Source organism: Vidua macroura, chromosome 4 (assembly GCF_024509145.1).
Source record: "Vidua macroura isolate BioBank_ID:100142 chromosome 4, ASM2450914v1, whole genome shotgun sequence".
Lineage (NCBI taxonomy): Eukaryota > Metazoa > Chordata > Aves > Passeriformes > Viduidae > Vidua > Vidua macroura.
Window position 1 is genome coordinate 28,276,756 of NC_071574.1, and position 23,022 is coordinate 28,299,777.

At 37.0% G+C, this 23,022-nt stretch overlaps 1 protein-coding gene and 1 long non-coding RNA gene across 2 annotated transcripts in view; one reads left to right on the plus strand and one right to left on the minus strand.

Moving 5' to 3' along the window:
• Window positions 1–12,925, plus strand: part of LOC128806276 (uncharacterized) — a 168,667-nt gene extending 155,742 nt beyond the window's left edge. The window contains exon 5 of the transcript XR_008436758.1: window positions 12,721–12,925. The gene's annotated coding sequence lies outside the window, so the exon portion shown is untranslated. The remainder of the gene's footprint in view (window positions 1–12,720) is intronic.
• Window positions 7,406–9,369, minus strand: LOC128806281 (uncharacterized). Its single transcript, XR_008436761.1, has 3 exons — window positions 9,282–9,369; window positions 8,517–8,643; window positions 7,406–7,491 (listed from the first exon to the last, which is right to left on the minus strand). It is a non-coding gene; the product is annotated as an uncharacterized LOC128806281 (long non-coding RNA).
• Window positions 12,926–23,022: the final 10,097 nt, after the last annotated feature.

Genomic DNA, 23,022 nt, shown 5'->3' on the forward strand with positions numbered 1-23,022 from the left:
TATTTATCTATGGCGTTCTCACATGTTTATTTGGAGAATGTTTCTTTACTCTTTTCTTTTGCGCAACACCTTCTGAAAGAGCTTTTGAGTACTTGGAAGCAGAAAAGAAACAAATTGACTTACAAGTCACTAGTTTGTTTTTGAAGACCAGAATTAAAAGCATTTCTTTACTTCAGAGCCCAAGTAGCAGAGGTGAGCAATGGCATCTTGACATTAAGTCTGGCTTACTTCAAATGCGTGCTTATAGATCCCACTCAAGTGAGAAACTTTACTATTAACATCGGTGTAAAACATCAGTGACATTCCTGTCTAAAACAACATCAAAATTTTCAGCTAATCAGGATTTATGCAGGCAAACCTTATCCCTCTAAAGAATATTCAGTAAATGCACAAATAGAAATGTGTTTATTTTTCTTAGAGAAAGTCAAAATATGAATAGGAATCTATGTCATCTTTGAAGACAAAGCTGCAAGTACAGGAGTGCCTTCTGACAATTAATAGTAATGTTTCTTACCGAAATAATCAAAGTATTGAGTACTTTTTATTCCTAAAAATCCAAATTCAGGCATTTTGCAGCTTCTTGAAAAACTGATATTTTAAAATAATAAGCACTAAAGGCCTTTAAAATAATAAGCACAGGCTTTAGAGTACAGAAGAGTTCAGTCTGGGCAGAAGAGGCTGGCATATCTGGAAAGCATCACCTTGTGTACCTGGTATAGTTTCTACCACAGTCACGTGAAGGAATAGTGTTGAGGTGTTCCTGGCATCTGGTGCTGGATAATTCTGGGACAACCAGCATTGCTTGGAGCATGAAAAACACTCTGCCAGTCTGTGTGTCCTGTGCCTGCACTTAGCTCACCATGTACATTGTCAAGTCCCACTGGATTCCCTGTTGTGCATCCTGCTCAGAGAAGAGTCTGTTTAGCCAGCCAAAGGCTGTTGTGGCAGATGCTTTGGTTTTATTTCTATATTAGAAAATTCCACCTTTTTCCCAGATAATCTTTGATCTTAGATAGTTGTTGAACTCTCTAATGATTTTCACCTTGCAGATTCATTACATAATTTTCTATTATTCTCTCAGATTTTTCTACTAATAAGAATGTAAATTGGTTTACTTATCTCCAATGGATTGATACCTCTACAAAATTCCTGGAAGAGGGATTGCTAACTTTGTTGAATTTGTTTTCTTTATCATTAATGATAAACCCTATCTTTCTTTAAATATCACAGAGATTTTTGGTCATTGGTTTGCTGAAGATTATTACTTACAGGAGGTATGTTGCCAGCTAAAATCTATATATTTTGGCATAGTGCTTAAGCTTTGATATTTCTGCGTTGTATCCATCTACATCTTCTCTAACAATAAGGTCAATGGCAATGCCAAGCAGGAGGAGTGAGAGACTGCGTCCTGATTAATTCCTAATTTTGCATTCTGGGATCGTTGTGTTCCAATAGAACAGGGTGAATAATTCATTGTGAACAATTGACCACTGTTTGCCTGTTTTTCCAAATGGTCCACAAGCTGATCGTGTTTCAACAAAGCCATTTCTTTGATTGCATTCACTCCACACCACTTCTTCATGCTTCCTGTTCTCTAAATCAGAGATTCCCAGCATCACTGTTGCCATCTCCCTTCAGAAATAGTTTTATTTACTCTACTTCCTTTCCAGATGCATGTGCCATGTACACTTCCCCCCTGTGATTCACAAACACTAAGTAATTAAAAACGATCCTTGAAAAAGTGAGAATAAATGAGCTATCATGGTGTATCCAATGCATTGCCAGGTCTAACAAGACCATGTGTCTGAGTTGTCTTTTGACATCCTTAGAAGATCTTAAAAATATCCAAAAGTACCAACCTGTCATGGTTATGTTCATTACCTTTCTCCTCTGTGAGATGATTCTGTCACTTAATTTTGAGTCATATACATTGTTCCCTATGTACCATCCCAAAGAACACAAGATGCAATGTTGTACTTGGTTTTAGAGATCAAAAGGACACTTTGCCACAGAAATATTGGCATCTGTATTTCCTTAGAGCTGGCTACAGACATCTATTATCTATTGAAAAAGCTGATACCATTTAAAGAAAATATAAATGCTCTTTTAGTGGGTTTGAAACTTGGCGCACAGAAAAGATGTGATTTTGTTATTTTCTTCACTGGTTAAATGATCAAAAGCATTAGAGCTCTGTAAAAAAAATATTTTTGGGGGAACCCTGTCACTACAAGGAGTATATTTTTTTAGACCAAATACAGAAATTAATTTTAGAATATATAAGCTGCAATAGAAATTTTCCACTTTTAATTAATATTCATTCTAGTCAATGCAAAACCATTCCACAACTCCTTAGAGTGAATTAATTTCTGTGTCTCTTTATCCTGTCTCCATCACTACCAGGACCAGAAAAAAACACACATATATATATATATATATATAAAAACTGAGAATTGTCATTTCCTCCACTAGAAAGATCTTTTTCTACTCAATCCTAAGCATATCCTTCTTCCTCAACCTAGATAAAATTCAGTGGTTTTTTACTCTTTTGGGATCGAGGAGACCTAAATTTCATCCAGTCTTGCAGTTATTAGAGCTGCTTCTAGTGTTTGACTGGGTAACAACTGAAACACACAACCTGTTTTCTTTGAATGTTTATCTCTGTAAATTCATACCTCACCAGTCAGCCCAGCTACTCAGTGATTTAGAGTAAGCATCCTTTCCTCATGTCACCATGGATTATAATCCTTAGTATGTAGTAAAACCAAATAATACATATTTCTCTGCATCTGTGAAATATTTTGAGTGAGGCTACATCGTTTGAGGTCACTGGGAGGAAAAAAAAGACCCAAGAGCTGTTTCGGAACAGTGACAAGAAGAGTTCACAGGCATCTTGGCAAGTTTACCACTACTTTGCCAACTAACCTGGAGAGATAATAGTTTAGGACCTTCAATATATGAAGAAGGAGACTAGGTTAAAGTTTGGCTTTTTTCAGCAGTTCCTTCTGGCAGGCATTCATTGCATTTGTGTGGCATTAGAAGACTGTGGATTAACACGTTTTGTCATGCTTGTGTGCCTTCCATGGGACTGAACATTTGTCAGATTTACTTCTTTGCAAACTTTTGCTTTGAACTTATAGATCAGGTAAGAAAACATTTCTGAAAATTGGACCTAGAATTAAAGGACTTCTGTGTAAATTTCTCCTATTTCATTCAAAACTGCGGAAGTTTACAAACAGTGCCTCACTCTACCTGAAACTCCAGCTCCAGTTTTGCATCAACTCTGAATTCAAGCCAAACCCTATCCTAGCACAGCCCCCTGCATCATAAGCATTCAAGCCATGTAACTTGAGGCCTCTCTAAATAAATCTTCCACTGAAGCCTTTTGCTTTGTTTTCAGAAATTTGTAATTAGTGCTTCAGACTCTTCTAGTACCTCTACCTAGGAATGAAATATGCTAGGTTTTTATTTGTGGAGATAAAGTGTATTCCTCTGAGAACAGCAACTGATTTTTTTCCAAAATGACAAGTGCACAATGTGCTAAAAGTCATGAGGCATCCCTGTGGCTTTCTTGTGGTGGACAGTCCTTGAAATATTTCTTAAAGAGGACTAACTCATACGACCCCCTTAAAGACAGAGAAGCAGAAGATGGTTAAGTGATTTGATCCACTTGTCAGGGAAGCTGAAGACTGTGTGTGTCTTGACAAACTTGGCATCCTGTGCCAGTGCCTGTGACCTTGCTGCCTAAGTTCACATGCAGCAAACTGGTGCACATTTCCTGATATACAGATAGTCAGAAGCAGCATGCAGGTATAAACAGTGAAACAACTGTCCTGATTTCTTTTCAGGGACAACATTCCTTTTCATCTTAAAATTTTCCACAAAATAGTCTGATATTTAAAACATCATCCACTATATCTGTAAATGTGCAAAATGAATAAATGGGCTTATTTTCTCTTCTCCCACTGCTACATAGTTTCCCCAACCATATATTAGGCCATTTCTGAGGTAATACATATAATTCAGTGACAAATCCACTTCAGCCTTCGTAATGCCCTTCGTTTTTACTTCAAAACATTCACTGACTCTCACGGATTTGTACTATTTAACACCCAGATAAAGGTAAGCTGCCTTTTTTAATAACGATGGATTACATGTTCTCGTTACATGCTCTGATTCAATTGGATTTTTCACTGTGAGCACATCTATTCCAGAGAAAACAGTAATGCCAGTGTGAAAACAGTTATAGTTATTAGAAAGGTAAACAATCTGAACCAAAAATTAACATCAACAGAAATTAAGTTACTGCTTCAAAGGCCTGCTTTTTCCTTCCTTTTGCAGAAGTATCTCTACATTTTTTTCTTTACAAGTATATTATTAGAAAGAATAGAGGCAGACTATTTGGTGAGATCTTTTCTACTAGACTGGGGCACTGACAAAATTTTTCCACAGAGCTGAATACCAGTGCAGAGGGCAGCTTCCACACCCTTCAGAATAGGGCTGTTCCTTGCTAGTACCCCAAGGGGGATGAAGTTGTGATGAGATAATAACCCCAATTCCTCTCTGAAGATGGCAAGCCAAGTCTCTTTAAGAGGATACTGCAGTGAGTGGTTGTATTTCTATACCAAAACTGCACAGGTTCCAGTAACTTTCTGGCCCTCACAAAAGTTCAGAGCTTATAGTGAAATTTGCTGAGGAGTCTGGTGTCCACCTAGCTGCATCTAGCCTTGAACATGCTGCAGTGCTGGGGACTAATGCATCAAATCATATAATGTGCACTATTAATGTTGGAGTAGAACTCTTTCCACTTAGGAAAGCTTTTGACTGTGTAACTAAGTCCTATTGAAGGAAACAGCAGCTAAATGTTACCAAACTGGGGAGTTGCTGAAATGCTTTGGCTGAGCTGGGGCCTTAGACTGTCATTGCTCCTTCATATGGGCAAAAAAGGTCAACCCATTAAAATGTGTACTTTAAATGGCTTCTCCACTGAAATTCATCCAAGAAGATTTACACACTCTAATATATTTTGAGATGTTCCTCTGGGCAGAATACCATGAAGCCTGCACACCTGTCCTGCTGGACAGATGATCTCCAGGGGAGAAGAGCTCGTAAAGATCTGGTTATTTGTTTAGCCACCCTGTCTCAGACATATGGAATTATATAACCTTGTTTTTGTAGGATTATTTTGCTAAAATAATATGAATATCACATTTTTTTCCTCTAAAACATATTACAATATAATGTTGCCCTGAGAGAGAAAACGGGAAGATGTGCAGCTCCTCCTGTTTCATTTCCTGCTTTCACGGATTGTTGTGTTACTAAAATATTTTTATTACAGAAGAACTTGAAGCAATATACATTGTTTGTCAGAGGATTATTTATAGTCCCTTTAAGCTGAATTTCTGTAATGAAATCCATTTACAGACATTCCACAGTGCCCTATGGTTACTTGCTTATGCAAATGAAATGTGACCCTTGAAATAAGCCTCTTGCCCTTGCTGTCACCCTCCTTGGCTTCAAAGGTCTGCAGACAATCGCTTCTTAAGTGAGTGGGGTTTTTTTGTTTGGTTTTGAGTGGGGAAATAAGAAAATGAAAAAAGAAAAACCTTTCCATTGCATGGTTTTCTTGCAGAGATTCATAGTGTCTGGCTGGTTTTGTGAGATAATGCTCATTTATGTTAGACGTTAATAGGAACCCTTTGTTTACAAACATTCTTCTTAGATTAAATCCTTTTAAATGTGAGATTCTTATATAACAATGTTGGAAATATTCAAGTGATTTAAGTAACTGGATTTAGGTTTTCTTCCTCAGTTGTACTTTGAATTCCAAATTCAGATATCTGGTATTAAAGGTCGTACTTCTGTGCTCACAGGTGTGCAGTTTCAGCCTGACATACCTGCAGAGCCAATTCTTCAGTAGCCTGTGGGGGAGAAAAAAAAAAAGGTCTGAAATTCTGCCCTGTAAAAATGATTTTATTTTATGACTATGCTCACAGTTATCTACACTGATAGAAATGACTGAGTGAATAAATAGATGCAATACAGAAAAAATATGAAGATATAATTATTTCAGAGATGTAAAGAGAATAACTTCTAACAAAAATTAGTTGTTCTGCATTTTTAATTATTATCATCTTCTGTCAGAAAACTCAAGAGAATGGACCATAACACAATAATAAGGGCTATTTTTGCAGTTAATTGTACATGTCAAGTCATTGCATTACTTGCATTTCACATGTTTCTGCAATCATTGGCATTGTATTAAAATTTAGCATGCAACATCATGGCACTGACAATAATAGTTTTATGATACTTTTTTGAAAATATTCCTAATGGTTTACCATCTCTTAAATTAAGCAAAACAGTCATAAAAATAATGAAACATTTTGACTGCAGAGAGTTCTGTACGGATAGAAAGATTAAGGGAAATGCATCTTGAGATGATTGGTTACATTCTTTTCAAAGAGGAAAATTTCAACAAAAAACAGTGACAAAACCACTTCTTTCTCATTTTATGTATGACATCAGTAAATAAAATAAACTGACTTCAAATGAACCAGGCTGTCCACAATGATGGTATTGCAGCTATAGTACTTGTCAGGAGCATAGTAGACTTCCTTATCACCTATCTAGTTTCTTTTTAAGTTCCATTGTAAGTCGAAGTTGACTACCTGAAGTTATTGTATAGACAGCTTTGCATTTTTGAATCTTATTATTTATAGGTGATTCCAGCTGTTTTTTATTACAAAATATTTGTATTTTAAGGCCATGTTGAAGATAAGTAGACAGCCATGACCCCACATAATCCTGAGGCCTTTTGCAGTAAGTGGGGCTCAAAAAAAAAAAAAAAGTGAGGCAAGGGCTGAGATTCTCTAAATAGAGGACTGCAGTCCTGCATACATTTCATAACCTGTGCAAGGACATGGGAGAGCAACTTCCATAACTCCATGGACTCGGTGCTTTTTACATCATACTGGGCTTCCTCCAGTCAGAACAATAGTTCAGTGCCATTGTCCATGGACCAGAATGGAGCTCCAGATTCCAATATTTCCCCTTTCTTCTGTGTTCTGCAAGCATCAGCAAAATGGGGCTCCCAACCCACTCCAGCATTTGTTACCCCAATCTAGAACTGGGTCTGAACAGAGGGTCTAAAATTCTATCTCTGTGGCAGTCCACAGAAACATTGACAGAAAAAGCAGCTAGACAACTAGAGAGCGGGGAAAGAGGCACTTGGCTTTGTTGGTCCACTGAAAATATGAAACTACCTCAGAGAAGGAAGAAATTGGTAGAATAAAAGTGATGTAGAATGAACCTTTGGTTCTTTTATTTTAGAAATTAAACCTTAATTACACTGAATTATTATAATTATTATTATAGGCAAGTTCTTCCTTGAACAAATTACCTTTATTTTTGCATCTTCCACAGAATTCTCCTGAGTAAATGTGATAGGAAAGTCATTTTACAAGCGGCTTTTTCTACTTTTTCATTCACTGTCTAGAAATACAGCAGAGAAATTTAAGGTCTAACTTGTAAAAATAGTGAGTATGCACAAGTGCATCTGAATTCCAAGCCGGACCTGACTGTAAAAGAGAGAAAACAATTCTAGTACTCTGTAAAACCAAGAGCTAGTGTCTCAAAGTCTGGATAAGCACATGAATTAATATTGTTACCTCCCATTCACCTCGCTTCGCAATGACAGGTCAATATTTGTGATACAGCTGGATACAGTATGGGTAGGACTATGAGGAAATAAATCATTCATAATACATATCAGATAAAGAATGACATTCACAATAACAAAGCCTAGAGCTACTCACTCAACAATGACACTGAGACTAAGACTAATACCATATTGTATGGCTACAGGAGAGCTGAAGTAAGGTTGTACAGATTTTCAACAGCTATGGAAACTTTTGTTTCCATAGGTCAAGATAGGGCCTCAACTTCCTTGGCATATACAATTTGTATAACTACTTCCTGGTGAGTAGGTTGCCACAGTAGGCTTTTAAAGTCCTACAGAGTGAGAATGTATGAAGACACAGATCCTGATGAGCTCAATTATCTTCTCCCTGTGACTTCTACATATGTTAAAGTTGTGGATATCTATGTCAATAAAAGCATGATATCCTGCTGTTTATGGACAGATCTCATGAGAATTTCTTGTCATTTTAGTATGATTTCAGCTTCAGACATTGTTTTCTTCTTCTAATAGAATTGAATACCTCATTCATTAAGAAATGCTCACTGGCTTGTTGAACTATGTCTCTTCTGACTGTGTTTCATCTAGGATTACTTGCTTGCAAACATGTCAATATGATCCCCCAGAGTACAAGTGCTTACTTCCTTTTTAGGAACAGTACAAATGATATGAGTGCTCATTCTCCTGGATGCTCATCAGTCAGGTGAAGTGGAGAGTTGAGATGCAGGCACTTAATTCACATAAATATCATGGAGTTCCCACTTGAGTTAGCTAGCTGGCTACATGCAATAAAAATTAAGAGTACAAATGCTGCACATACTTCAGCTGGCAGCCACCTGCTTTACTGCAGAAAACAGGATAATCCTTTTGTCTGATGAAAGTCCTTCACCACTTTCCCACAGTTCCTTTTGTGCTCCACAGAAACCAACAAGTTCTCCTGCAATCTCCTGGAGATAAAAAAAAAATAAATAAAAATAGAGAGCCTCATTTTGTAGAGGACAAAAAGCTGCAGTCTACCCCACAAAAGCTATAGCTCCCCAGCAGGCTTGTTATGAATCCCAGTGGACGGGAGAATATACACACAGCTTTATGCTACATGGGTGAACCTGCTGCCCAATATGTAGAGCTAATCACCAAAGCTAACCTTGCAAGAGAGACTAAATTGGGATTTTTTTCCATCCATCATCTTTAGGGATTACTATTTCTAGTCAAAGAATGCCTATAAAATATTAAAAAATGGCTTCAACCAGCCTTTTGCCCTCACCAAATTCTATAAAACCTGTCACTGAATGACATGCCATACAGATATGAAATTCCTTTTTTAATATGTAGGCTGGGAGGAAGAGAAAGAATAAAGTTCACAGTGACAGAAGTCCAAGAGACTCTTAGGATTACTTTTTCTTCGTATTTTCAGCACTCATTTCTTTTAAACATTAACCAGAAGTACAGAGTGTAAAACCAGCTGTGCTTATTTCTATACTGCAAAGTTTGGTTAGATTTGAACTCTTTGTACTGAAACCTACTCATCTTTCAAACATATGTTTGTTTTTTTTTTTTTTTTGTCTTTCCAAGTCTATGGTCTCACCCTAGCAGAATACCACTTGTGTGGATCAGTGGGGTTTGTGGCCCGGGTAAGGACTTCTGTGTCTTTGTTACAGAAAAGCCCAGCTGAGCTATTTATGCAAGCAAGGACTATTTGCAAGTAATTTTCAGGATGCAGCTGCGCTGTGAGAAGTATTGTATAGTCTATAAAAATAGTGGGTATGCCTTGTAATCTTAAAGTCCTGGTATGTTTGCATGGAAACTCCGCTAATGTCCTTACATTGTTTCTTATGACCTCACAGAGGAGCAATGTACGTTCAGGAAGTCTATTCCCAGAGCTTGTCAGGGTCTGACATTTTAATCATGGAAAGCAATTCATCTTATTTTCAATACTAACTTAAGGATGACTTAATCAAATGGCTAAAAAGTACCTAATGGTGCTTAATTACATGCCTAGAACGAATGAAAAAAGATATATTTGATAAAATGTAACTGAACTGTGAAAATCATTGTAACATAAGAATTATTCTATCATCTTTGAATCAATTTGGACAGTTAAGATTGACCTCTTGGGGAAGGCAAGATTTTTCAGTGAAATAGAGGTTAGATGCTTAGTATCTCACCTTTTAAAATGTTTTATTTCCATTCCAAGTTCTATTTTACCTTAGAGAATATTGTATGAAATAACATTGTCATGGAACAATGAAGTTATATTTCTGCTTTATAGTTCCAAGACAAATCAACTGACTTTTAAAGATCTTGCTCTGTTATTTGGCAGAAGTTTTGGGGTTATATTGTTTAAAAATCCTGTATTTCCAGCACCCTTTACATGATCCTTTTCATATTTTCCTGAGTGGAAATTATGGCTAGGAGATTAAACAACAATACATATAACTTATAGATCATTATTCCAGCATATTTCAAAAGTACATTTATTATGAAAAAAAACATCATTTGGCTTCCACATATAGTGTTACTAAAAGCTAATAAAATTAGCAAGGGGGTTTGCATAATAATCTATGCACTATGCTGGCTGCACTGGTGTGGTATCAGAACACTGAACTCTTCCAGAGTAAAGCTGAGAACTAGTAAAAAACAAATTCAAAGATTTTGACTACTTACTTGTTTACTTATAGGATTAAAGAAAATAATTAAGGCAATTTTTCATATTCACCAGGAAAGAAGATACCACTCTGCTGGCTTTCAGCACAGAGAGGTGTGTTTGCTACATGGGCAGTCAAGGATATTATCAGATCTGGGGCAGGCATGTTCCTGGCTGCAGAATATCAGGGGTGCCTTTGTTATAGGAGAACTACATCAGTTTATGTTATGTCAGCATCTGATGTACATGCAGATCCCACAGACTTCATTCCAGCAGCTACACCTCCCAAGAACTCCTGTTCTTGGTCTGAGAAATACCATACTGGTAAAAGAGGGGTTTGAGCAGAAAATCTTTATTGGTTTTGCTGTATTTAAAGTTGTCTGTGATAGAAAATTATTTTTCTGGGTTATAATAATTTAATATAATAATTTAATATAATATTTACTACTAGTATATGGTATTAGAAAGAGAGAGAGCAAAGGAGAGATGAAATAAATTAATACCAGAGTGACAGGGCTCTGTTTAAAGCTCTGAGAAGCTAAACACATCTCTTAATTGAACATACAGGGTTCTTCAAGTGCTCAGCTACTTCTGTAATGTCCAAACTCAATTTGCTCAACTTTACACATCTGCAGTATGAGAAGCTGCACAAAAGAAGCAGTGATGAAGATCCTTCCTCTTTGTTGAGCTAGGTGAGAGCATATACAGATTTGCTCCTTGATTACCCTGCTGCATTGCCTCAGTTTCACTTGGAGCACCCTTCCCAATGATGATGGGTGTGTCGTGGTCACACCCTAATATCTACTTTATCAACTTCTCTGGGCATTCTCTGGGATTCTCATAATCATCAGATGGCCACAGCCCTGCCCTGGATTTGTGCTCTACCCTCTAATGGAGAAAATCTCCTCCTCCTTCTCCTGCTCTGTAGTACCTAGCTGATCAAACCCTTGGCCCTTTGTGGCATTAAAAAGATGCATACAAAATGGATCAAAATTGGATCAAAATTTGCATGAAAATTATAAAAGCTGCATCACTAGCACAGGTCATCTTAAAAGAGAATAGTATTAATAACAAAACACATAGTAAAAAAGGGGTTCCAGAATTCAGGTAGCCCTGTAATGGATGAAATATGTTAGGAAGAAATTCTTAACTGTGAGAGTGGTGAGACACTGGAACAGGTTGCCCAGAGAAGTTGTGGGATACTCCATCCCAGGAAATGTTCATGGTTAGGCTGGATAGAGCTTTCAGCAACTTGCCCATGACAGGGAGGTTGAAATAAGAAGTCCCTTTCAACTCAAACCAGTCTGTGACTCTCTTATTCTAAGAATTTGTGCTTTAGGTGTCTTAACATGTGTTTATATTTTCCAATTACTATTACCAGTAGCAATCAATGACTTACATAAGACTTGCATAAGACTACATAGTAATATACTAATTTAAACATAATTTTCAAATTACAGGATAGATGTATGTGACAATATTTTTGCTAAGCACTAATTTTATAGAGATTCCTTATCAAAGGACTGGCAGTCCCCTTTGAGTCACTTGTCATCAGCTTGACATTTGAGTTTTATCACAATACAATGTGAAAAAGAAAGTAGCCAACACCGTGTAGCTAGTAATCAAAAAGAAGAGCAACATCATAGTTGTCCTAGCTGCAATTCAGCTTTTTATTATACATTTTGGTCAATGTAATGCTTCTACAGCTTCTGGCCTCAGAGATGTTTCACAGAGAGTTGCAGATCTAATGCTTCTAAACAGAAAACTGAGTAAAACAAAATGGGGCAGTTTTTCATCAAGACATGTATTGGGACTGTTCAGAACATCAAAAGGAATAATTGTATGAAATTATAATAGTTATAACTACTTTCATTCCTTATTAAAAATAAGGAGACTATAGTTAAGTACATATTTCATAGTATATCACAAACAAACAGCATTCTCAGATTGCACCACAACAGGGCAAATATCTGTACTTCAGCAGCCCTCAAGGGTTAAAATATCATAACACATTATATATACATTTATACCAAAGGCCAGAGGGATAGTAGTCCCATTTCATAATCACTATGGCACTTTATGGAACTTCTGCCTCTTTATGGTTCTGTGACTTCTCTCATTCAGGAAGGCCAGAATAAAATAAAAAAGGTCAAAATAGATGTCAGCCCAAGCAATTATGAAAGAGAGAACTTGGACATGACCCTGAGATTAGAAATGGTGACCTGTCACAGTAACAGGGGAAAACCTGCCATGCTGCCTTTATGTCAAATACAAACTACCATGGCAGTCTTAAAATGTGCTCTCATTTATTTGCATTTTAATCTCTTTTACCTCTAATATTGGGCTTTCCTTCTCATCTTCTCTCTTCCGCTGTACACAGATGGCTCAGATGGCAGAAGATAGGCATAGAGTTTAGGATATCCACATCTCTTGCAAAGAAAGGTCTTGGGAAAATGGATCAAAAACTTATTTGTCTGGACATGAGGACCAGAAATAACACAGTAAGCAAATTGTGGCCTGACTCTGAACACTGCAAGAAATCTTCTAGGGTTCCTTGAAGGTCAACGATATCTTGATCTCAGGTTCAAAACATACTCAAAAACTATATAAATAGGAATGGAAGAAGAACCTGAATGGAACAGGATTTGGAAGTGAAATTTGCTTTACTTTTTTTTTCTCATATTAAAGGTTTAATCATAGTAACATAGCGACATGTCTTTCTATTTTTTTTTTTTTTATTTACAAAGGACATATTTTAAGTTTGGTTTGGTTTTTAAATATTATTTGAATTAACTATGCCATCTTTGGACTCAGTTCTTTTTACATAGAGAAGCACTGTCTCAGCAGTACATCTTTTATTTCACAGTTTACCATCTTTGGAAAGAATATTGTGGAAGAGGTAAAGTTCATTTTCACTGGTAAAGCATGAGGCCACGCTAACAAGAACACAGGGATGAAGTGTTTAACTGGGCCATGAATCATAGATCTAGCAGCAGCATGGCAAATTCTCATTAAAGACTGGGTTTTCTGCTTGCCACTCTTTAGCCTAAGAGAGGGCCATATTCTCAGAGATCATCAGCCTGGTCACCAAAATTCTGATATGCAAAGTATCAATGCTTTCATGGTATAGAGTTGTCCTTTTTCACCAGGGAAAAATACTTGATTTCTTTACTATTCAGCAGATTAAAATGTTTAGTTACAGGGTTTATGGTGGTTGCACCTCAAAAGTTTCTTCCTTACCTCCAGACTATTCCTCTGTCAATCTTCTTTTCCTATCTCAACAGCAGAAAAGTCCCAATTGACACCTGTACATGCTTTCTGTAAACTATCAATATTCACTATTCAGAAGGGGAGGCATTTCTTTATAACTTTTTTACATTCTGGAAATTAATTCAGTAATGTTCATTAGCATTAGCATTGTGTTGCTAAGTCTGATTTCCTAACAATTACCTTATCAAAGGTATGAACAAGTAAGATTAAATCTGCCCCCTCCTGACTTGCTGGGACAAGTTCACAGTTATTCCAAAAGAAGCTTGGTGCTTGGTTCGTATCAGCTTGGTTCTAGAACTCCTGTTTGCTGAAAAACAAATGTCTTAAGATCAGGCATCTTAGAAGTGGTCCTCTTGATAAATTTAAACATTGCCCTCTGTAGTCTGAACCACAGATGTATGTGACTGCCTGTGGATGGTATAACCTTTTTGCCCCACTCCAGAATAGCTGCTATGTTAGGAATAGAAAAGAGAGGAAAAGCTGCAACAAAACTCAAACCTGAAAATATTAGCTAGGTCTAATGAAGTGCTAGAGATAAAGCTTAAGAGAAAAGTTACGGGTTACATAAATTTATAATTGGTGTTCTGCCATTTTCCTGTGTTCTCTAACTTTTACTAGGGTAGGGCTTAGACTTACCGTTGAAGGTAAAGGACCTTTTTGCTGTGTAACACTGTTGGCAGGGAGTCGGTTGTCTTTTTCTCTCTATCTACTGCTTGCAAGACTTCATGTATGAAAATGCACTGCTTTATGAGTATATGCTATATGAATAATAGGAAGAATCCTGCCACTGTTACTAAGGGAAAGAAAGGTAGTTACTTTAAAAAAAATAATTCTATCCTTTATCTTTTATTCTATTCCTACCTGTTGTATTGTGTTTTTATCTCTTTGTAACAGTCCTGCAATGGTTTGCCCCTTCACCCCCCATTGTCTCCCAGTGGTCACACCCTGGACTTTCCCACCCTTCCCCCAGCACCAATCTCCCTGAAAATGCTCAGTCACTCCCCTCTCCCCTCCCTGGTACCCTGTCCATCACTCAGCTCCTAATCCCACTCTCCCAAAATCTTCCACTTTGGGCATCGAGTGAGTGGACGAGGACCAGGGGTCCCTCCCTTAAACTTTCCCCATTGGTTTGTGGGTCTGTCTGTCCTTTTGCCTTCCACTCCCCCGAATTCCCCCATTGGGTGGTGGGCGTCCCTTCCCCCTTGTCACCGCCCTGGTACTTAAGATGATTGTGAGAGCCTGGAGGCCACTTCTGGCCGCCGGGACAATGGTATTCAGAGTTCCCCGGAGCTTGCATTAAACTTGAGACTTTTTCCCCGGCCTTGAGTCAACTCCCTCATTATCTCCTCGGACGCCGCCTTTCCTCCTAACAAGGCAAACAGCGAAGCGCTTTGTCTTAGCTGCTCCCTGAATCTCCTCGAGATACAGGGGAATGTCCCCCGCTGCTGACCGTGCCTCGGCCGGGCAGGCGAAGCCAGGGAGCTTCAGGGTAGGCACGGTGGCACCTACCTTTCCCAGATCCTGAAATGTTGACCAATACACATTTCTAGACAGCTTCCTGTATCTGTATCAAAATAGCTGCTCAGCTGCACGTACACTTCATAAATATAAAGTTACTTCCTATTTGTACCTGCTGTACTTTTGACTGCAGCATGTCACTGAAATGTTGCCTAGGAAATGTCTATCTGATCCCTGTTTGGGGCAAACTGTACTTACACTTGTTACCATGTAAAAAGACAGAAATAAATATTTTCACCAGTAACATTTGAACCTCAGTTTGGATATTGCACATAGAATGTAACTGAGATTTACAACTTATGTGTTGCACTCTTTTCTTCTTCCATAACTTAAGAAAATACAAGATCAGAGGATATGTAGAGACCATCTCAAAATTGCTGCCCTTATGAAGTGCTTCTAAGCTTTGACAGGAACATCTAGTATGCAGTGTATAAAAATTGGCATCCTTCCAGTTGCATTGTGAGTCTGAATATACATTCAGAACATTCACTGTGATTTTTGTCTGATCATCAGTGGATCACATAATATAGAGACCAGAAATACTGTGTCCTTCCAAATCTGTTGTGAACAAAGTACAACTTGAAAATATCTGTGTGACTATGGGGGAAGGACTGGAGCACAATTTGTATAAAATTGCCAAATGTCTTTCATGTGCAAGGTGTGTAGTAATAACTCAATATAATATTTTATTTCCCAATGCAGTTAAATATGAATTTATATAGCTAAGCTACTAACAGTAATAATAGCTGGTGAGGCAACTCTCCAAAGCAGCCTAGCTGAAATACCTATCATTAGGTTTTGATAGCCAGTGGGCAAGACTAAGCCCACAGTGGAAAGACTTCTTCATTCCTCTATTATTGGATTTTTAATGCTTATTGTCATCTCCACGACAAAAAGAATGACAAGCCTATGTGTTCTTCTAAAGATCTGGTCACTGGAGTTTTCCTGCTATGACTCAACCATGGGCCTAGTACCAACCTCAGTGTGATAGTGCAAGCAAAATCAAAATTCTTTCTTTATTGCATTCTATTAAATGTCATTCAGCTCCAAGTCTGTCAGAAGCTCTGTGGGAGCTGCACCACACAGCTTCACTGGATGTTGGTGAAAACTCAGGGAAAAAAAGAGGGACTATTGCATCAATATTGAATGCTATGTTCAGTTCTCTCAGCTGGCCCCACATGTGCATGGAAAATTGGAAAGAAGTTAGTCCAGTAACAAATGGAGAGAAGAAAGATGTTAGAGGGTCTATGGAGAGTCTGTTAAGACAATAAAGGAAGCTTACCTGGGAGTATAGGAGGAGCAGATCAAATATATGGATAGAAGAAGAGCTTTGGAAAAGCATTGAGAGAGACAATCAGGTACTGATTCTCTGCCTGAAACTTCTGAGTACTGTCACAGTGAGAGGACACTGAGAAAATCTCTCTTTCTGTAGCACAAGCACACAGGAGTGAAAAAAAAACAGGCAGACTTGTTGTCAAAGTAGCTGAAATAACTTTGACTTCAAACTGCACTCTGGCAAGTGCCAATTATATCTGTCTTTAAAACCACAACATTTAAGTCTACAAAGAATAGATTTCTTCATGAGTTTTATTAACAGCATTCTGTTTAAAGAATGAGACATGTTACTCACTATACTGCAGTACTTCATGGGCCAGAACATGTACAATATTGTATTTACATTTGAGTTGTAATTAAATGCACGATGTCCATCAAAGTTTCTTTCTCCTATGTATTTAAAATTTGAAAATGTATAAATTTTTTCTTAATGAATGCTGAAAAATATAAAGAATTGTGAGGTTTCGGCGTTGGTTACAAGAGAGCTGTTCATCAGACAGAGTAAATTGCCCAGAACTGTTGCCCAATGGGATTCTGATTAAAGAACTTTCCTTAAACTAAGTATTTTCTGGGGAAAAAAGGAGCAACAAACTGATATCCACATTTTGCTGGCTTACTTTCATTCATATCTAGAGCCTCATGTAGAATATCCATTTCTAGATAAGATTAATTAAAAGTTTTAAATTGAAAATTGATCATTGTAGGATAAAAACTCTTCTTTTTCTGATACTATAAAACACATGTCAAATAGCCTGTTCTCCACCAAGTAAAAACTTTCCTAGAGATGTAACAACAGGTATGGTTCTACATACAGTGAAGTAAGTAGGCATCTTTGTAAGCCTGTAACCACATTTTTTTTCAGATGAAATCCAGCAATGACATTGACACCTGCCATGTACCTGGGGAATCTGTGAGCAATGGATTAAAATATAACATAATTAGCTAGGTAATGCAATCTTCATCCTTCCCACTAATAGAACTGAATCAGGTCAGTTACAGGGTCTTGGGTTTGAACTATGGATCCGAATATTTTTCCAAAGGTACTTTTGTTAGAAACTTATGTGTGGACATAAATCTCACAAGGAAGAAGTTTGTACAATATGACATTGACTTAAAGAACTCCAGATGACATTGGCAGTTGTTTTATTGTTGATTCTAGTGAATTCTCATGCATATCAGGCCACTGAAACTATCTATTGCTCGCTTAAAAAAAAAAGAAGCAAAGTTAAAAAGAAAGACGCTTAAAAAAAAAAAAAGAAAGAAGCTAAGTTAAAAAGTTACCAGTGACCATTATATGTTACAAATATGAATACAGGTTTTTAGGGATCTTGGGGGACACCACACCATGTTCTTTAGTAGTTCTGACTAACAACAATCTTTGCTTGTGATAATGTCATTAACCTTGACCCTATTAGAAGACTCACCTTTAGCTTATAGCACACCGTTCAACCTGCAATCAATTACACCCAAGCAAGCTGTCAGTAGCTGAGAGTGTTGCACAAATTGTATATCTTAATGTTTATCTGATAAATATTCACAAAGTCTGAGATGGAGAATCACATACAGTCAAAATAAACAGCTGGTCAGACATTCTTAGTTCAATAGCATTTATTTTCTCTTTACAATTACTAGAAAATCTTACAGGTTTTTTTGAACGTATGACTGATGAAATCAATGGAGATATTTTCAATTACTTAGATTTGCGGTATGCCATGAACAGTTATTTCTTCCTTTTCACTTTTCTTTCTCCCCACCTTAATCTCCCAAGGACAACAGTTATTCAGACCTAAGGATATCACTAATTGAAGAGGTCTTGTAGAATTACAAAAAATATATGATAGAGCAAATGAGATTTTTTTCAGGACTGTTTTGAAATAAGAAAATAAAAAAAAAAAAGCCACGCTAGTGCAGTGGATTGCTGATGTAATGACAAGATTCAGGATGATGAGTAGATTGAAAGATGAGAAATTAATAGATTGCTCTTCAATAAATCCAAATAACCACTGATTCACTCGTTTGCTGAATGAATCAGAACAAACTACCACACTGGTGAGAAGACGAGCAAAAATCTGCAAGACATATTAGAACATGTAGAGAAATTACTCATTGCCTCCACCCAAAGGTGAAGCTAAGGCTTTTAAACATCCTTGAGAGCATTGGGCATGACAGGGAAGTAGATGAAGCAGAACGTTTCCTTTCAGACATTGATCTTCCTGCTGTGTTCTGCATCTTCCTTGAGTTTAAGAATGGATTCCCACAGGCTGCAGGACTCTGCCTTAGCTCTATGCACAAACTGGGGTACCACAGAAAGGCAGGAGGCTGCTGGCAGAGCTGCTGCAATGTGTGGTAGCAGTTCTCTGATTTATGTGCTCACTGGCTTCTTTCAGCAGACCCTAAGCAATTAATTGTCTTTTATTCAGCAGTCATTCCTGTAACTGTACTCTATTGTTATTCACCTTAGTGCTGGCAAATTAAATCAGAGTAGGGAACTGCTGCCAGATTTTTTTGTGAAGGACATTGGCCAGAAATGTCAGTGCCAGAAAGGCCAAAAGTACAGTTTAAAACCTCTTGTAAAAGTCGACAGTGTGGCCTTGCATGGAGCCAAATTCAGAATCTTTGTGGTTGCTGACAACACTTTGACCAAATTAACCTTTTATATCCACTGGCTATTCCAAATGTTGGCAATAACCACTGGACCTTCTTGGTCCTGTATGCAAAAATAAAAGCAATTTTTGTGGTCCAAAATGAAAAGTATTGGTACATATGTTTGATGCTAGTTATCCCAAATAACTCGTAAAGACCACCTTAGGTATTTTTTCTTCCTTTGTTTTTGTTTTGAGACTTGATGAAGCTTCAGGATTTAAGTCTTAAAGTCTCTTAAGTCTTAAGTCTCTTATTTAGAGAAAATGTAGATGGTATTTTGAATTTTTTATGCAGTGCTCTTTAAAAAGTTTGATCAAAAATTAGCTGACAGCTTGTTATATGAATATAAGCAGGTAAGATTTTCTTTTTTGTGACAGCGCTGAAGCTTGATTAAAATATTTTTATTAAACTAGTACCACTGAAAAAAAAGGTAGTGTGTGCTTGTGTGAGAATGGTACTGTTTATTGCAAAGCAAAAACTTTGTCTAACAGCACAACAAGAAATAGTAATTGTACATCAGCTAGGTAGATAATCCAGGCAGATAATCCATTTCAAGTAAGTAGTGGATTGAGCACCTCCAGGCAGTGCTTACACTGCACATGTTGTTGGAAGGAAGGTGAGAGCCACATGAATGGCTATCAGTGCAGCTAACACAGGAACCTGAGCAAGCCCGTCATGTTTCTAGGAAGACATAGGTGATCTTGCAGATACTGTAGACCATACTGGAGACCATGCTGAACGTGCATATATCATGTTTATTTGTGTACTTGAACAGCTTTCACAATTAATTAGCCCTGGTTCTTCCAGTATTTGTGTACTGCTTATCTTGAGAGTATGAGCCATTTTTGCACACTGAAGGATACATAAAAAAAAAAAAAAACAAAAAAAAAACGGGTGTAGATGTTGTACCTGTGGCCATGCTGAGAAAAAGAAATCCTGTACAAGCATATGGCTTTCTGGCTACATTGAACCAGCTTTGAAAATCCCCTCTCATGGGGATAAACTTGGATTTGCAGAAGGCAAGAAAAGATCGACATCTGCAGCTACACATAACAGCTTTTCTGGCATGATTAATGGAAAGAGGTCAGCTATGAATATGACATGATGGCAAAATCTAATCAGTATGACGATACACAGGCATAAAATATGGAAAAATAAAGAATTCCAATTGAAGACTTGAGATATATTATAAATAGTACATAAATATTAAATTTGTAAAAATCAAGCTTCTTGTCAGTTAGCATTCATTTAATGTTTCATTGACTTCTTCAGTTCTGGAATAAAATATTTTATAAGTACCTATGGAAACATGCAGTTTGTATACCCACACTTTCTAAATTATTATAGTGTTTAGGAAAGCAGCAGATAGATTTATGCATAATAAAAGTAACTACAGTGTCTGTTTCAGTTAAGTTTGTGTTGCAACTAGATATGTTCCCTTTTGTTCTCCAGAAGTTTGTAAATAGCTCCATCTTCAGGCATCATTCCCTGTGCTAAAAAAGAAAAATGCAACAATCATAGCTCAGCCAAAGCTTTCGGAGACCTGTTAGCATTTTGCAGTTCACATTCACTTTAAGCAGTTAAACCTATGTAATGGTCTCATATAACCACTTCTCAGATATATTAAGCTGAAAGAAAATCATTGGGATTGAACCAAGAGTCTAATGAATTAATTCTGGTAGGTCAATGGCAAAGTAGATGCATGACAGAAGTACATTTACCTATATCTAAATTAGACTGAAACTGCATTGCCACCATTAGAATGTCTTTCTGTCAGCAGACAGATCCCAAAGTGCACAAATCAAGTCAAATCAATGTTTAAAATGTGTATGTGGCTAAACAAAAATTAATGAAGTGAGAGAGGCAGCAGTCAGAAAATGTTAACATACAGGAGATGAAATATCTAAAAGTCTTGGAGAGGGTACATGTCCAGTGTGAGAATGAAGGATATAATTTGACATGCTTGCAGGAGTGCAGGAGGTGTTCCTTGGATATTCAGGACAGTATAATTCTATTGTCTGATGGGTGTTTTTCCTCCCACTGGCAGTGCCTGAATAAGCCAGTGAAATTATTTGATTTTTTAATCTGAAAACACTTTGGAATATAGTTTGCCACCACAGCCTGGAAAAGGGATCTCTGTTTACTTAACGGGATATTTGGTAGTGGATAATATAATAATTTCTAGAACTATAAACTAAACTGAATATATTAGTCTGTCAAATATGAGTATGTTTGCCATTTTAAAATACAGTCTATTGTCTTCATAATTATTTTCTATTAATCCTGCTGGTCAGACTTGATCAGCTCACTGTTATTCTGAAGTACTGTGTGGTTCCATGTTAAATAGATGTACGTGATCTCCTTCTCTCTGTGTGTGTGTGTAGTTATACATGAAACATCCTTCTTTTCTATAAAGTTGTCACTTTCTGCACCCATCAGACATAAGATAGGTAACCGAGAACACCAAATATAACACAAAAGATGCATGTGTTGCATCTCCAAAAGTAGTAATGCACAAAGAAGCCTTTTACTCCATTTCATAAAGGTTCTAATTTCATCATCTCTCTCCATACAAAGCCAGTCTTACCAAATTATTGGGACTGTTTCTAATCTGAAAATAGGAACATGCTTGTATATCTTATGAAACAAATGTGTTGTATTTCCCACACTCCCCACACCCCAACACACTCAATCTCCTCTTTGTGCCAAATGCCAAGCAAACGGAGTGTTTGTGGGAAAGTAAGCACTATACAAGGTACGGTATATGGACCCAACAATCTGTATGGAAATTTAATATGTGCCTAGAGATATCATTCCTAGTATGGTAAAATCCTGGCTCCACTGAAGCCTGTAAATTTCCATTGATTTACATGGAGCCTGGATTTCCTCTACATCATTTTCTTACCATATTATAGAAACACTTAGCAAAACAAGTGAATTTTAGAAAATGAAAGTAGTTCTGTAACTATATTGAATGGATAACTGAGCATTTCTTTGAAAGGTTAGGTTTGTGGGGCTATTTAAAAAAAAAAACTTTTCTTTCTATTTAGAGCCTACAGGACTTTTAGCAAAGTTAATGACATTAACTAATGATATTAGCTTCTATTAGGAAAAAAAAATGGGTTAATTATTGGAGTTTATGGACATTAAGTCAGAATATTAGAGTCTAGTTTAGTTACCTTAAGAAGAAAAGGGAATTAATTTTTGTCATTAGAAAAGGACACCACGAGTATGAGTTTCTGATTATTCATCTAATATTGAATTGTTCTTGGATTATTGAATTGGGAGTATCCCCCATCATCTCCTTGACTCATCTGCATTAGTTGGGTGGACAAACAAAAACCGTTTTGGTAGGCTTGCTAAAATGATTCCTTGCAGAGTGCTTCAAATACAGCATTGCAGATATGTGTTGTAATTTTATTGTCAAAAACTGGGGTGGGTTCCTCAACAAACCAGCTGTCAAATACAAGAAATACTTCTGCAGTGCCATGCGAATCTGTGGCTTCATGATTAATTCTGAAGCTGTAGCAACAAAACAATTAATTATGGCTGATAAAATGTTTTCACATGTGAAGCTATCTCCTCAAGAGATGGCTTTCTTTGTATAGAGAAAAAAAAGCCAAAACTTTTTTGTGAGATGATTATCTAATTCATATACAATTTTGGTAATTTTTATATGTGTTTGTCATTGAAATTATCATCTTAATCATAAATGTCTAAGTAACAGAAGGTATGGGTTTGGTGAGTAAAATAAATCTAAAACCATTCTTCCATAGGTTTGAATTTAAAAAAAATAAAGTGGGATATTATTTCTCTGAGGCCTTCACAAGAGAATTTGAAAAAAAATCGCTGAAGTGGCTTTTGTCTTTCTCAAACTAGTAGTTGCTAATCCTATATCAATTACCTACCTAACTAC